The sequence below is a fragment of the Pinus tabuliformis genome, chromosome 8, assembly GCF_031772625.1.
Source record: "Pinus tabuliformis cultivar Carrire ecotype Pingquan chromosome 8, CPIR1, whole genome shotgun sequence".
NCBI classification, from domain to species: Eukaryota; Viridiplantae; Streptophyta; class Pinopsida; order Pinales; family Pinaceae; genus Pinus; species Pinus tabuliformis.
The window spans coordinates 745,463,354-745,480,758 of NC_142294.1; the positions used below are offsets into that span (position 1 = coordinate 745,463,354).

Here is a 17,405-nt window from a genome sequence, read left to right on the forward strand (position 1 = left end):
TAGTTGTTAAACGGGTGTGACAAAAGGTTGATAGTATACCTGTATCGGTTACTTTTCCATATTTAATCTACTGGACCCGGATAAAGAGAAACCTTTTTCCAATAGATGTCAACCTCATTTTGTTACGAGTACGCGGCGACGGACTAAACACGCATTTTGTCATGACACTTTAACGAGCTCAGTCACAAAACTCGGGATTTTTCATTTTTTAACGAGCTTGAAAGAAGTACCTGAAAGAATGCTCGGGTCATCTTTAGCATGTTTAGCGAGCAGCAAGACACAACTCGGGATTTTTTTAGTTTAAAGAGTGAGAGAAAAGTGCCTAAAAAGGATGCTCCGTTGGTCTTTTTCAGTTTATGAGCTGGAACTAGATCAAAAAAAAGAGGTGCTTAGAGCATCGTTTGCATATATTTAAGGAGTGCAAATGATGAAAAACTCGGGGATGTTTATATTGTTTAAAGAGCGATAAAATATCCAACAAAAGTGCTTTACAGATTGTGGTATATATGTTTAACGAGCTCTACTACAAAAACTCAGAGGTGTTTATGTTTATTAAAGAGCGATAAAATGTCTCCAAAAGTTCTCTATTCATCGCTGCATAGATTTAATGAGCACAAGAACAAAAGCTCGGGGATGTTTATATTTTTTAAAGAGCAATAAAATATCCCTAACAGTGCTCTACCGTAGTTAGAAAGTGTTTAACCAGCTTAACGATGAAAACTCGAGGATGTTTGTATTTTTCAAACAGCAATAAAATATCCCTAACAGTGCTCTATTTATCGTTGCATAGATTTAATGAGCACAAGGAAAAAAGCTCGGGGATGTTTATATTTTTTAAAGAGCAATAAAATATCCCTAACAGTGCTCTACAAAGTCTTGCATGTAGCTTTTACTGCTTTTCATTCCTGAAGTACTTTCATCAAAAGCAAAAAAAAGGCAGCAATTCCTATTATCTAGGTTCATGCATGACAAAAAATCATGTAGAATGGACTATTCCTCTTTAATGACTTTTTCAAAAAATCATGTCTCTCATAGTTATATAAATAAATGCTTTGAGCTTTCGCACGCATCAATTTCACTATTTTGAAGTTTGTGAGAGCTAGTTGGAGCTAAAGAGGAGCAGATTTTCTGTGAACCATTGCAGGAGATCCGGGCAACCATTTGACGTGCTATTAGTCCTAGGTGAGAGCTAAAACCTTGCTCTATGCTTTATTAAACCTTTTTTAATCAGTTTTTTGGGAGGAAATTTGCAGATCTGAGGTGCCGTAGAGCCATGTTTGCACACTAACGCCCTCCAACAGGTTAGTAGGGAGCGTTAAACGCTCTGTACGAATCATGGAAGGGCATTAATCCTCATTGTGAAACACTGGGAGGGGCGTTAAGGTAGTAGGGCACATTTGAAACCCTCATGAAAGGATTCCTTAAGTGATTTTGCCCCATTTTAACTGATTTTAGGGTTAATTTGTGTAGGTTTTGAGCTGAAATGACTCATCTATGGAGAGAACGGGCCCATGACAATGAGGAATTGCTGATGCGAAATGATCCAGCTTGCATACTTGCATTGCACTGCTGCAGTTTGTTGAAGTATGTAAGGCTAGAGCTAATGAAAGGATAGGAGGAGCTACTGAGATGGATCATACAGCACTGGGATGAACACGAGCAAGTGTTCAAAATTGGAGATCAAGAGCTAGCCATTGACCGGGATGACATTTATTTTTGACTGGTTTGTCGTGCTGTGGGGCACATGCAAACCTTATCGGTGGCAGGTTAGATCCACGATCTACTTCAGAGCTGGTAGATATCTACTGCATCCCTGGGAGTGGATTAGTCAGCAACAGAGTCTCAATAGAGAGGATTCGATCTCGGTCTATGAGGGTAGTTTTATGGTTGATTGTGCATTTGGCAAGGTCAAAAAGTCCCCACGTGTCAACAAAGGCCCAACTGTTGCTTGCCGTTGACTGTGTCCAGCTCCAGATGTTCAACTAGTGTGAAGCAGTGCTTTGCCAGCTGAAGACAGAATTGATAGCATGCAAGACCCGTACCCAACATAGTTTTGGGAACAGTACTATCATAGTCTCATTTATCCTTGAGAGGGTACCTATCATGCACCCACGGGTGAGCTTAGGTCCCTTTGATCCGAGGGAGCTGAGGCAGGGTTCCTGGTCATCACTTGATCCAAGCACAGGAGGAGGACCACTCTGATATTTCTTTGACGAAGACTTCTTCTAGTGGCTTCGCAGCTAGATCATGATTGTTGATGAATATGCCTATGAAGGTATGGACTTTACCGGCAACCTAGACTTGATGCTACTGCCCGGGACCAATTGGGGTCCTCAAGGTGAGAATAATGTTGATAGTACTTAAATGTTTTTGTACTTTTGAATGTATATGTAATGTTTTTTAACGATGAGATAAGAACTGACATGAAACTTTTATGCTTTAACACAGATGTGGCACCAATACGACCTGCAGGCCAACCTCGCTATGTGCGACGAGGTGGCCAACTACATGCTGGAGGGGGTGATTCCGACAGTCTCCGCAAAGTTCTGAGGAACCTAGAGGGTTTGAATATGGGTGTCCCTCCCCTTCCTATGAGGGAGATTCGTGCTCATATGCAGCGACACATTGTTGGTGTACCTGAGCGGTTTTTGGTTCCTCTTCGGAGGGTAGCTAGAGTTGTTTTAGCTTTTGTGGAGCAATAGGCTCATTTTAGCAGGTATTCTGGCGTAGCCATATGAGCGTTTATAGGTGGGCTTTGAGCCATTTTGTACTTAACTCATCCAAGTTTTGGAATTTTTTTGATGTAAAAAACTAGATTTCTATATATATATATATATATATATATATGTACGGATAGCTTTTCGTATTTTTGGTGGTGTAAATATGTTTTTAAAAATGTTTTTTGTGACAAATCTTTAACTTTAATAAATTTTTATACTTCTCATGCATGCTATTATAACAAATGTGATTGTGTCAAATCGACGTTCCAAGAGGCGTACCCTTAGATAGTTACGTAACAAGGTTGGATTGTGGACGTGATAATGATTGGTCAATTGCATAATGACTAGCTGGGAGTCTAACCTGACCACCAGATTGGAGATGCCCCTTGATGACGCTTCTGTGAGAAGCGAAACGACGGACATGTACTCAACAATGTTGTTGGTGGCAGTACCAAGAAAGACTCCCCCAGAGAAAAATAGTTCCGACTCGGGTGTATAGATGACCCAAGCAGCTAATGCAATGTGCTGTGTGTGACGACTGGCACCATCCGCGTATCCTACGTATGCTAGGGGCAATGACGACATATGCATTGCTAACAAAATGTATGAAACAAGTACTCCACTAAATAACAAAAATAACCCAATCACATCAAAAAAGGGATGCAAAACTTATGAATACATAAAATTACAAAGTACCTACCCAGCATGACACTAGGCAAAATACTTTTTCAGATAGAGCCCGTATGTGGGCTCCTTGAGTGGGTTTTCGTCCCAATCTTGTAGTTCATATGCCCCTAAGGGGAGGACTTTAGTTATGACATAGGGAACTAGCCAAATGGGTCGAAGCGTGCATGCCTCTAAGAGATTATCTTTTGGATTATAAAGTGATACGAAGTCACCTTCTTGGAAAGAAGAAAACCTAACCATTTGTGCAAATCTAGCTTATACCCGCTCCTTGTGAGCTGCAAGTGTTAAATCAGCAGCTCTACAGGTTTTATCCTGTTGTTTGAGGTACAGTAGGCATTCTTCTTGAGCCGTAGGGCTGGGCATGGGTTCAACAGCTATATCGAGGGAAGGAAGTGGCCACCCATTCCGTCTTTCTTCGTCATAAAGTTGGATCGCATGCATGACAAATGACGGGTTAAAGTCAGGCATTTCATCCTGACCAAACAAACTCTTCATGGAATTTCTTATGTAGGCAGGTGCAGTTTGAAATTTCCTCAGCACTGCAATCTACGCTTATTGGGGTGTCTTCCATGGTGTCTGTCGTGACTAAACTATCTATGGGCATTGACCTGGAAGTGTCGTCCATATTTTCCTCCACCCCAGAAGTTTGAATGCTTGTATAGGGTGGGGAAATGCTTTCATTTGTGTCAGAGGAGAGGACTTGAAGTGGCATCATATCCAAATCAGATGTCGAACCCCGAATATTCCATTCTTCCCAATGTTGCTCTTCAAAACTCATGATTTCTCTAATGGCTTTGTCTGTTGAGGGGAGTTGATCGCATGTATCTAAAGGAAGAGCGGTTATGGGAAGGGGGGTGGTACCGTCGGCGATAGCCAACTTTACCGAAGATGTGGATGCTGATTGAATTCCTTGGTAGGCTGATTCAGTTGATGACAATGGCATCTGGTCTCCGAATGTGTCAAGGTTTGAAGGCACCGTTAGGATCCAGGGATCGGTAAGTTCATAAGGAATTGATGAAAGCATGTTGACCGATTGTGGAAGAGGAAAAAAACCCATCAGGGAGGAAGCCTTCAACATACCGGTATCGATACTGACAAAGTTGTCAATTACACCTCCTACTAGGGCTACGAAGCCGTGTGGTAATCGTGAATAATGAGAGGCGCAGAAAGACAACTGATCCACTATTATGACCTTTCCATCTAATGGAAATAGGATGATACGAAAGACAGTGGATACGACGGTCGTCATGGCATATGTCCAACTATGACCTAGCAATAGATTATAGTCAAGTTTTCGGTCTACGACTTCTACATCCACCGTTACTATTTTCCCAGCCAAATTGATGGCAAAATTGGCTATGTATCCTTTTGGGACAAAGGTGTGGATCAAAAGCTTTAAGAGAGTTCGATGGCAGTGAGAGGATTGGGGAACCCAAGGTTAGCCAACATGAAGCCGACATGACGTAGGTTGAAGCTACTTCGTCGATGACAGTTCAGTGTATACCTTTCCCTTTCGAAGTGATATGCACCTGAAATGCAAGCTAGTGTGAAAGGGGAGGTTTACATTTGTCCATGTCGAAAATGGCAAGCATCGAATCTGTAGGGTCAATACCCCCGATAGCCGAAAGCAAAGCTTTCCTTTGGCTGGGGCATGTTTGTAATACTTCGAGTGCCGACATAGCCGACCGTGCTTGTGCCAAATCCTTTACGATGTTGTAGTTTTGAGTGGCACGTGGAGATGTGTTGTGCGTTGTGTGTCGAGGTGCCCCCTTGGGGGGTCAAATTACAAAGTCCTCAACCGGCCTTTCAATTCGCAAATTGTTGGGCAGCAATGGGTTTTGACCTGCGGATGATTCTGCCGTCGGAGTGACAGGAGCTTCATATGATTTGGCTCTGGTTGTTAGTTCTACCATTTCAAATGTGTAAATGGTACAACTTCCTTCACCAGCTGAAGGTTGTTGTGAACTATCGCTACACCCTGACGTGGGTGGCAGTTGGTAGGCAACGAGATGTTGCTACTGTTGATTAGGAAAAGGATTTCTACGGACAACATGTGCCTTACTAGAATCTTTCTTGGTAAGGTAATCTGTGCATTCTTGAAGACACGGACAATGCCAAGTTACGTGATCTTCAAGATAGAGTTTTCATGAATAGTTGGTGCCTTTATTCTTTTCCGTATCAGTAGGAGCAACAACCTTCTGTTTCAGGTTAGGATGCTTAGATGACTGCTCCTCAGAAGGAGTTGTCTTATTCTATTTCTTCTTGTTCTTGCTACTAGATTTCTATGTAGACTGCACAGAGTTAATTGCAATGGCAAGAAGAGCAGTTGTTTTGGTAGAGGGGTCGACTGCCAAATTCTCAACGGACCCACTGAGTTGTTTTATAGCGCCAGTCGAGGTTGTGCCAACGATCCCATCGGCATGCACTCCAAGGTGCTGAGTGGTGGGGGGATTGGGGTTACTAGGAGCATAGGGGATAATGTCGTAGATAGTGCCAGACTATGAATAAATTAAATCCAAGTGCTGGGCACGATATATGGATTGTTCCTCCGTGACCGCACCACCTAGAGCAACATCTCTAGCGATTTGCGGGATTAGCAACTTACAGAACTAGTGTGTTAAGAGAAAGTTAGGGATGGGGGCTTTGACTAACATTCACCTACGTCTCCATTCATGGCAGTATCTTGACGAAACGAGGTAAGGAGCTCCATCCTTGTCTCATAATGGATAGGTAACTGAAAGTGCTTTAGGAAGTCCATCGCTAAAGCGTCAAAGGTATTCACTGACACACGTGGTAACTCAATATACCACTTTGCAGCATTGCCAGTGAGGGTATGGGGAAATAGATGCAACTGGACATTATCATCCCCCATGGAGTTAGAAACACACCATAGATGGTAGGTGGTGACGTGAGTGCCTGGATCCTCCCCTTGTTTTCCGTCGAACTTAGGAATATCCGCTGGTATTTTACACAAGATCGGTGGCCACTGTATGTTATGGTAGATGGGGTCATTAGTCAACTTGTATAAGTTGGGGATATCCAATGTTGCTAGAAAAGGCAAATTGTTGGGTGCCCCTGACTCAAACCATTGTGATGACGAATGACCTGAGGAGCTCTACGCTCCACCCATCGTTTGGTTCCCGATGTTGTACATGGCTGCAAGGTGTAGCAGTTGCTTTGTAGTATGGTGTTGTAAAGTGGATTACCATGAGGATTTTGATACTCGGGTATGAATTTGCCCCTATTATAAGCAGTGCCCCCTTGACTCATCTGAGCTTGTGAGTAGGGTGCCCCCATGGATTGGGTGGGGATCCCTTCTAGATTCCCAACTAACACTGAATTGACCATATGGCTTTGATTGATAGAGGGAAAACTCATGTCAATCAGAAACTGTCCATCCATGCCTGAGAACGGTGGGGGAACTGTGACATTCCCCGCCGTCATGTGCATTTTGGGGACCACCCCAGATATCTGAATCTGGGGGTTATAACCATACATTGACGACCGACCTTGGTTTTGGTAAACCAGAACCGCACCCATACTGCCACATTGAGTGTTATATGGAGCACTATATGTGGCGCTAGTCGAAGGTATGCTTTGGTGCACCATAGGAGTGGAACCTGGCATCTGCTGGGTTCCACTGATAGAGGGTGTCATGTGAGCTGCAGTACCTAGGACAAATGGGATTGTGGGGTTCCACATTGGCAGTGTTGTGATGACCGTAGACTGGGGAAGTGGTAGAGGACTCACAATGTATCTATAATTCCACAACCCTTAAGGTGCCAACTGAATAGATGGGAGAGTTCCTCCCAGTGAAGAATGAAGTACTGGTACAACGGGATCAATAACAATATCCAACAGATTTGTAAGCGGAGTGTTAAAATGAGGAACAAATCCTTTAGTGAAGAAATCCTCCGGCAAATCAGAATCGTCAGTCGTCCAAAATGATCCCGTGTGTTATTTAGGAGACCGATTCCTCGACGATGAGGAATCTGAGACAGTGGATCTCGGTAGATCCTCCACAGTGAGTGGAGGAAGTCTTAACAACCGTCTAGATTGACAGTTAGGGCTGGATGTAGCCACAATGACTGGTAAATTTTATCAGATTAATTTTTAAGGTGATATTCTTTAAGTCTCAAAAACAATAGCACTCAGGTACCTAAAAAAGAAAAAAATACACTAAAAATGACAATCAACAAACAAAGTGAAATTACCTTGTCTGATAAACATCGGTTACTAGAGATGAAACCCAGTCTCGTAATGAGTAACAGAGAATAATGGCCAAATGTACAGTTACGGTTACTTTTGAGCTTCGCCTTAACCTCAGATTAAGGGGCCAAGTACTCTCGTGAAGATGAGAACCCTCCCAAAAAGTGAAGACAAAGTAGGTCCATCTGTTTGAGGTACCAAGACAGCCCGTCCCAGTCACCTTAGGTAAGTACCTAGAAGTATTGGCCTCTAGAGATACCTCAAATCACAGACATTACCAGGGGGGACATAGTCGCAGATAGCACGATGTGTGGGCAGGATACCTGAGTCCCCGACTCAGTTCTGAAATCCCTGAAGGGACCCCCGTTACACAGAATGCCCAAAGGAGTTGTAAAAGAAGGTGGACTACCTTCGATTACAATCCGATGTTGTCTCATATTTAGCTCCGTTGTGAGTGGAGCGGTCTCGGTAATATGAGTGCAGAAGGATTTTTCACTCTTTAACGACACTAGTTTGATCTTCAACCTTGGGTAGTTGACTCACTCTCTTATCCCAAGGTTCTAATCTATCTAATGTTGGTTTGCTCTAAAAAAGAGTATCTGATTGATTTTTGCGTAAATTTTAGTGTACTTTTTAATTTGTCTTGGGAGGGGGTGTTGACGTATGAATATTATGAGACTCTCGACTCGACAAACTGTGCAGAACAATGCTTTGAAAAAAAAAAAAAACAATTTCTTATGCAAGCAAGTTTTATTCTACACATGTATTATTTCACATATTCATGTATTTGCCAGTGCATCTAAAAATAATTCAACACTTTGCATAACCGAAAGTTCCTTTTCTCAATATTCCCTATCAACTATTGAAGCAAAATAAAGCAGCCTACAACTAATTTGACAGAAGGAGATGTACAGTCTATTAGCGATTCTTTCAATAAAAATTTCTTTTATGAGAGAAAAACTGAAGTATTTTCTTAAAAAATAAATTTTAAGACACCAACTTTGTTAGCATGATACTGTTGCAGATCTTGATTCAGCCCTTGGGACAAGTTCCCCCCCTTTTGGTCCACAAAATCTCTTGAGAAACATGGAAATGGGTCACTAACGCTCTATCTATGTGTAAACAGAGCTTTAGTTTGGCCACTAAGGCTCCCTGTGCACAGTCAAAGAGCTTTATAAAGCTCTATGTAGACCAACAACCTGCGATAGAGAGGGAAAGAGCTCAAAAAGTGGGATTTTGGGATTAGTTTCTGAAGAGAAAGCAACTTTGCAGGATGCAACAAACTAAATGGTGGATCAAAGAAGGATATGAAGAAGCGAGAAGCTCATAGAAGAGAGAAGAGATCTAAGAGGAGTCCGGATAACTGGGAACTAAAGTATAGTCCCCAGCAGAGTCACCAGTTCTACTATGGGGTAAAATGCACGAGATGAAAATTACCAATGAAAGTCTTCCCGAGACTTCTGACAAACCGTAAGTTTATCTGCAAAAGGTACCTGTTACACACATGTTCATCTCTCTCACATATATTGACAGGATATGGAGAAAGGATCACCTTTGGTTCTTTCTAGATTCGCTTGGGGATCTCCATGCGGTAAGAAGAACTCCTCCTGACTGGCTCCAAGACGATTCCTACACAAAAGAATGAAGCAAACCAATCACAGCATATACTTCTGACAATTAATGAAATAATCTGTAACAAACATGTATAAATGTGTAACTTATCTACTCAACACAACAAGCATCTGAATGGACAAATAAATGCACAATATCATCGACACTTCGAGTAGTGGAACACAACTGCAGTCCTATATTCAGAACAGAAGAGTGATTACAACAACCCTGTTGCAGCAGCCTTCTTTATCCCTTCTTCCTCTCTCTCTCTCACCTTCTTTCAGCTAGCTCCTTCAAGAATATGACAATATCACGACAACACCATGTATTATCCTTCTAAATGCTCTGACTGTTGTGCAATGGACCTCTCGTTGCTTAAATAGCAATCGAATTAGGGCTTCCCAACTCCACCTATAGTTCTTTTGGGTAAAAACCATGAACCTGCCTCTTTTACCAGGTTTTTCCCATTTGCCTCTGTTTCCAGAATAGAATTTCTCCAAATATCTTGATTTTTGGAGTTTCCCTGCATTTCTTGCACAAATTTATGGAACTGATATCTAGATATTTTATGGCAGATTCATTGGCATAACCACTTGAGCATCATTAAATTTCACTAACACTCCCTCTCGTCTAACAACATGAGGTAGCAGCTTGACTAATGCTCCTTTATGCTTGTAAACTAGCTTTATAAAGCAGGTTATCAATGTACATAGAGCGTTAGTGTGGATTCTCAGCCTGCAACTGTGGTCAATCTTTCAGTCATCTTGTCCTTCTCCTCTGAGTTGATTAGGAGGTCAATTTGTACTATAACAGATGCCCCCTAAAGTATGAGATCAGAGGCAGAGACGATGGTCGAAATACTTTATGAAAATACTGTAGTTTCCTGTCAAAATCTTTATAGAGAGAGAGATAAGTTTCGGGTGATAAGGAAAACATGATACAACAAAAGTACATATATATGAACTGCTAAAATCATGTCCTGAGTCGGTCAATCCCATTCTCAGGAGCTATGTCAGAGTAACTTTCTCCTCAGAGATATAACAATGTTGGCCGCCAATATGGCATAGGGTGGATCCAGTGTCATAATAGATTATCCTGAAATGGTTGTCTTCAAAGAACAATATCGCAGCTTGGGAGAGGAAACAAGGCTGAATGATGTAAGCCTCTACCTAAGTTCTTGATTCCTGCTTCACCGAATAGCATAGATCAGTACATGTGATAAAATGAGTTGACGTCGAACATGCATGAAATCATCTGATTACCAGCCAATAATGGAGACTGTTAACAGATGCAAGGAAGGCCACTGATAATGGTGATGGTCTCCAAGATGTACAGTGAAAACTAATGAGTGTGAAATATTTTTTGTCGTCAAACACTCGTAGAATCGCTTAACTAGGAGCCAATGATGAAAACCCGTGATCAAGCACAAGGTAACCTGCCACTAATGTCTAGAAGCACCAAAGCACTGAATGTGTTTCTGGGTTATTTTCCTAGATATAGTGTTGATTTCGATAGGAAGGAACTTGTCGAAAGGTAGGCAATGACGTGTCCTACATCAATCGACACGAAACCGGACAAGGATGATTTTTTTTTTTGAAGAAACTTTTGAGCTTTTGGGTCTAGACAATGGAGGGCATGATGAAAGGATATGTAGGGTCATTTGATTGAGGAAACAAGTAGGGACCCTTGAACAATAGAAGGCACGGCAACGGTTTTAACCAGACAACACTAAACTCATGAACACTACAGAGTGTTTAAGATACGGAGATGCAATGGCATTAGGGTATATAGGCTAAAAACTCATAGGTTGGTAGGGTTCACATTGAGAGGCTATCAAAATGACAGTTTATCTGAGGGAGTGCCATGTTCATGGGAACTTTTGTTGCCAAACCACGCTTCAGAATACGGTTGTATTTCCACTTTTCCCCATCTGATTTTTAAGGAGACCAGACGGGTAAACTCATCGATATTTTCATGTTTAGAGAGTCTGAAAAGGATCGCAAAAAATAATGACTCTTTGCCCTATCTGATTAGTTTAATGAGTCCAGATAGGAAAACTCGTTGATTTTTTCATCTTTTAAGAGTCTGAAAAGTATCGTAAAAAGAATGACTCTATACCTTGTCCGTGTATTTAAAGAGTCCAGACTAGAAAACTTGGTGATCTTTTCATCTTTAGACAGTCTAAAAAGGTCGTAAAGAGAGACTCCATGGTGGTCCCTTTGTCATAGTTGTTAAACGGGTGTGACAAAAGGTTGATAGTATACCTGTATCGATTACTTTTCCATATTTAATCTACTGGACCTAGATAAAGAGAAACCTTTTTCCAATAGATGTCAACCTCATTTTGTTACGAGTACGAGGCGACGGACTAAAATCGCATTTTGTCATGACACTTTAACGAGCTTAGTAACAAAACTCAGGATTTTTCATTTTTTAACGAGCTTGAAAGAAGTACGTGAAAGAATACTCGGGTCATCTTTAGCATGTTTAGTGAGCAGCAAGACAAAACTCGGGATTTTTTTAGTTTAAAGAGTGAGAGAAAAGTGCCTAAAAAGGATGCTCCGTTGGTCTTTTTCAGTTTATGAGCTGGAACTAGATAAAAAAAAGAGGTGCTTAGAGCATCGTTTGCATATATTTAACGAGTGCAAATGATGAAAAACTCGGGGATGTTTATATTGTTTAAAGAGCGATAAAATATCCAACAAAAGTGCTTTACGGATTGTGGTATATATGTTTAACGAGCTCTACTACAAAAACTCAGAGGTGTTTATGTTTATTAAAGAGTGATAAAATGTCTCCAAAAGTTCTCTATTCATCGTTGGATAGATTTAATGAGCACAAGAACAAAAGCTCGGGGATGTTTATATTTTTTAAAGAGCAATAAAATATCCCTAATAGTGCTCTAACGTAGTTAGAAAGTGTTTAACCAGCTTAACAATGAAAACTCGAGGATGTTTGTATTTTTTAAAGAGAAATAAAATATCCCTAACAGTGCTCTATTTATTGTTGCATAGATTTAATGAGCACAAGGAAAAAAGCTCGGGGATGTTTATATTTTTTAAAGAGAAATAAAATATCCCTAACAGTGCTCTACAAAGTCTTGCATGTAGCTTTTACTGCTTTTCATTCCTGAAGTACTTTCATCAAAAGCAATAAAAAGGCAGCAATTCCTATTATCTAGGTTCATGCATGACAAAAAATCATGTAGAATGGACTATTCCTCTTTAATGACTTTTTCAAAAAATCATGCCTCTCATAGTTATATAAAGAAATGCTTTGAGCTTTCACACGCATCAATTTCACTATTTTGAAGTTTGTGAGAGCTAGTTGGAGCTAAAGAGGAGCAGATTTTCTGCGAACCATTGCAGGAGATCCGGGCAACCATTTGACGTGCTATTAGTCCTAGGTGAGAGCTAAAACCTTGCTCTATGCTTTATTAAACCTTTTTTAATCAGTTTTTTGGGTGGAAATTTGCAGATCTGAGGTGCCCTAGAGCCATGTTTGCACACTAATGCCCTCCAGCAGGTTAGTAGGGAGCGTTAAACGCTTTGTACGAATCATGGAAGGGCATTAATCCTCCTTGTGAAACACTGGGAGGGGCGTTAAGGTAGTAGGGCACATTTGAAACCCTCATGAAAGGATTCCTTAAGTGATTTTGCCCCATTTTAACTGATTTTAGGGTTAATTTGTGTAGGTTTTGAGCTGAAATGACTCACCTATGGAGAGAACGGGCCCATGACAATGAGGAATTGCTGATGCGAAATGATCCAGCTTGCATACTTGCATTGCGCTGCTGCGATTTGTTGAAGTATGTAAGGCTAGAGCTAATGAAAGGATAGGAGGAGCTACTGAGATGGATCATACAACGCTGGGATGAACACGAGCAAGTGTTGAAAATTGGAGATCAAGAGCTAGCCATTGACCGGGATGACATTTATTTTTGACTGGTTTGTCGTGTTGTGGGGCACATGCAAACCTTACCGGTGGCAGGTTAGATCCACGATCTACTTCAGAGCTGGTAGATATCTACTGCATCCCTGGGAGTGGATTAGTTAGCAACAGAGTCTCAATAGAGAGGATTCGATCTCGGTCTATGAGGGTAGTTTTATGGTTGATTGTGCATTTGGCAAGGTCAAAAAGTCCCCACGTGGCAACAAAGGCCAAAATGTTGCTTGCCATTGACTGTGTCCAGCTCCAGATGTTCAACTAGTGTGAAGCAGTGCTTTGCTAGTTGAAGACAGAATTGATAGCATGCAAGACCCATACCCAACATAGTTTTGGGTACAGTACTATCATAGTCTCATTTATCCTTGAGAGGGTACCTATCATGCACCCACGAGTGAGCTTAGGTCCCTTTGATCCGAGGGAGCTGAGGCAGGGTCGCTGGTCATCACTTGATCCTCGCACAAGAGGAGGACCACTCTGATATTTCATTGACGAAGACTTATTCTAGTGGCTTCGCAGCCAGATCATGATTGTTGATGCCTATGCCTATGAAGGTATGGACTTTACCGGCGACCCAGACTTGATGCTACTGCCCGGGACCAATTGGGGTCCTCAATGTGAGAATAATGTTGATAGTACTTAAATGTTTTTGTACTTTTGAATGTATATGTAATGTTTTTTAACGATGAGATAAGAACTGACATGAAACTTTTATGCTTTAACACAGATGTGCCACCAGTACGACCTGCAGGCCAACCTCGCTATGTGCGATGAGGTGGCCAACTACATGCTGGAGGGGGTGATTCCGACAGTCTCCGCCAAGTTCTGAGGAACCTAGAGGGTTTGAATATGGGTGTCCCTCCCCTTCCTATGAGGGAGATTCATGCTCATATGCAGCGACACACTGTTGGTGTACCTGAGCAGTTTTTGGTTCCTCTTCGGAGGGTAGCTAGAGCTGTTTTAGCTTTTGTGGAGCAATAGGCTCATTTTAGCAGGTATTCTGGCGTAGCCATATGAGCGTTTATAGCTGGGCTTTGAGCCATTTTGTACTTAACTCATGCAAGTTTTGGAATTTTTTTGATGTAAAAAACTAGATTTCTATATATATATATATATATATCTATATATATATATATATATATATATATATATATATATATATATATATATATATATATATATATATATATATATATATATATATATATATATAGATAGATATATATGTGTGTGTGTGTGTGTGTGTGTGTACGGATAGTTTTTGGTATTTTTGGTGGTGTAAATATGTTTTTAAAAACGTTTTTTGTGATAAATCTTTAACTTTAGTAAATGTTTATACTTCTCATGCATGCTATTATAACAAATGTGATTGTGTCAAATCGACGTTCCAAGGGGCGTACCCTTAGGTAGTTACGTAACAAGGTTGGATTGTGGACGTGATAATGATTGGTCAATCACATAATGACTAGCTGGGAGTCTAACCTGACCACCAGATTGGAGATGCCCCTTGATGACGCTTCTATGAGAAGCGAAACGACGGACATGTACTCAACAATGTTGTTGGTGGTAGTACCAATAAAGACTCCCCCAGAGAAAAATAGTTATGACTCGGGTGTATAGATGACCCAAGCAGCTAATGCAATGTGCCGTGTGTGACGACTGGCACCATCCACGTATCCTACATATGCTAGGGGCAATGACGACATCTGCATTGCTAACAAAATGTATGAAACAAGTACTCCACTAAATAACAAAAAAACCCAATCACATCAAAAAAGGGATGCAAAACTTATGAATACATAAAATTACAAAGTACCTACCCATCATGACACTAGGCAAAATACTTTTTCAGATAGAGCCCATATATGGGCTCCTTGAGTGGGTTTTCATCCCAATCTTGTAGTTCATATGCCCCTAAGGGGAGGACTTTAGTTATGACATAGGGAACTAGCCAAATGGGTCGAAGCGTGCATGCCTCTAAGAGATTATCTTTTGGATTATAAAGTGATACGAAGTCACCCTCTTGGAAAGAAGAAAACCTAACCACTTGTGCAAATCTAGCTTATACCCGCTCCTTGTGAGCTGCAAGTGCTAAATCAGCAGCTCTACAGGTTTTATCTTGTTGTTTGAGGTACAGTAGGCATTCTTCTTGAGCCGTAGGGCTGAGCATGGGTTCAACAGCTATATCGAGGGAAGGAAGTGGCCACCCATTCCGTCTTTCTTCGTCATAAAGTTGGATCGCATGCATGAAAATGACGGGTTAAAGTCAGGAATTTCCTCCTGACCAAACAAATTCTTCATGGAATTTCTTATGTAGACAGGTGCAGTTTGAAATTTCCTCAGCACTGCAATCTACGCTTATTGCGGTGTCTTCCATGGTGTCTGTCGTGACTGAACTATCTATGGGCATTGACCTGGAAGTGTCGTCCATATTTTCCTCCACCCCAGAAGTTTGAATGCTTGTATAGGGTGGGGAAATGATTTCGTTTGTGTTAGAGGAGAGGACTTGAAGTGGCATCATATCCAAATCAGATGTCGAACCCCGAATATTCCATTCTTCCCAATGTTGCTCTCCAAAACTCATGATTTCTCTAATGGCTTTGTCCGTTGAGGGGAGTTGATCGCATGTATCTAAAGGAAGAGCGGTTATGGGAAGGCGGGTGGTACCATCGACGATAGCCAACTTTACCGAAGATGTGGATGCTGATTGAATTCCTTGGTAGGCTGATGCAGTTGATGACAATGACATCTGGTCTCCGAATGTGTCAAGGTTTGAAGGCGCCGTTAGGATCCAGAGATCAGTTAGTTCATAAGGAATTGATGAAAGCATGTTGACCGATTGTGGAAGAGGAAAAAAACCCATCAGGGAGGAAGCCTTCAACATACCGGTATCGATACTGACAAAGCTGTCAATTACACCACCTACTGGGGGTATGAAGCCGTGTGGTAATGGTGAATAATGAGAGGCGTAGAAAGACAACTGATCCACTGTTATGACCTTTCCATCTAATGGAAATAGGATGATACAAAAGACAGTGGAAACGACGGCTGTCATGGCATATGTCCAACTACGACCTAGCAATAGATTATAGTCGAGTTTTCGGTCTATGACTTCTACATCCACCGTTACTATTTTCCCAGCCAAATTGATGGGAAAATTGGCTATGTATCCTTTTGGGACAAAGGTGTGGCCATCAAAAGCTTTAAGAGAGTTCGATGGCAGTGAGAGGATTGGGGAACCCAAGGTTAGCCAACATGAAGCCGACATGACGTAGGTTGAAGCTACTTCACCGATGACAGTTCAGTGTATACCTTTCCCTTTCGAAGTGATATGCACCTGAAATGCAAGCTAGTGTGAAAGGGGAGGTTTACATTTGTCCATGTCGAAAATGGCAAGCATCGAATCCGTAGGGTCAATACCCACGATAGCCGAAAGCAAAGCTTTCCTTTGGCTGGGGCATGTTTGTAATACTTCGAGCACCGACATAGCCGACCGTGCTTGTGCCAAGTCCTTTACGATGTTGTAGTGTTGAGTGGCACGTGGAGATGTGTTGTGCGTTGTGTGTCGAAGTGCCCCCTTGGGGGGTCAAATTACAAATTCCTCAACCGGCCTTTCGATTTGCAAATTGTTGGGCAACAATGGGTTTTGACCTGCGGATGATTCTACCATCGGAGTGACAGGAGCTTCATATGATTTGGCTCTGGTTGTTAGTTCTACCATTTCAAATGTGTAAACGGTACAACTTCCTTCACCAGCTGAAGGTTGTTTTGAACTATCGCTACACCCTGACGTGGGTGGCAGTTGGTTGGCAACGAGATGTTGCTGCTGTTGATTAGGAAAAGGATTTCTAAGGACAACAGGTGCCTTACTAGAATCTTTCTTGGTAAGGTAATCTATGCATTCTTGAAGACACGGACAATGCCAAGTTACGTGATCTTCAAGATAGAGTTTTCATGAATAGTTGGTGCCTTTATCCTTTTCCGTATCAGTAGGCGCAACAGCCTTCTGTTCTAGGTTAGGATGCTTAGATGACTACTCCTCAGAAGGAGTGTTCTTATTCTATTTCTTCTTGTTCTTGCTACTAGATTTCTATGTAGACTGCACAGAGTTAATTGCAATGGCAAGAAGAGCAGTCGTTTTGGTAGAGGGGTCCACTACCAAATTAGCAACGGACCCACTGAGTTGTTTTATAGCGCCAGTGGAGGTTGTGTCGACGATCCCGTCGGCATGCA

General features: G+C 41.6%; 1 pseudogene; it reads right to left on the reverse strand.

Moving 5' to 3' along the window:
- Positions 1-3,876: 3,876 nt before the first annotated feature.
- The window catches only part of LOC149237736 (WAT1-related protein At3g18200-like), a 59,730-nt pseudogene continuing 46,201 nt past the window's right edge, over positions 3,877-17,405 (reverse strand).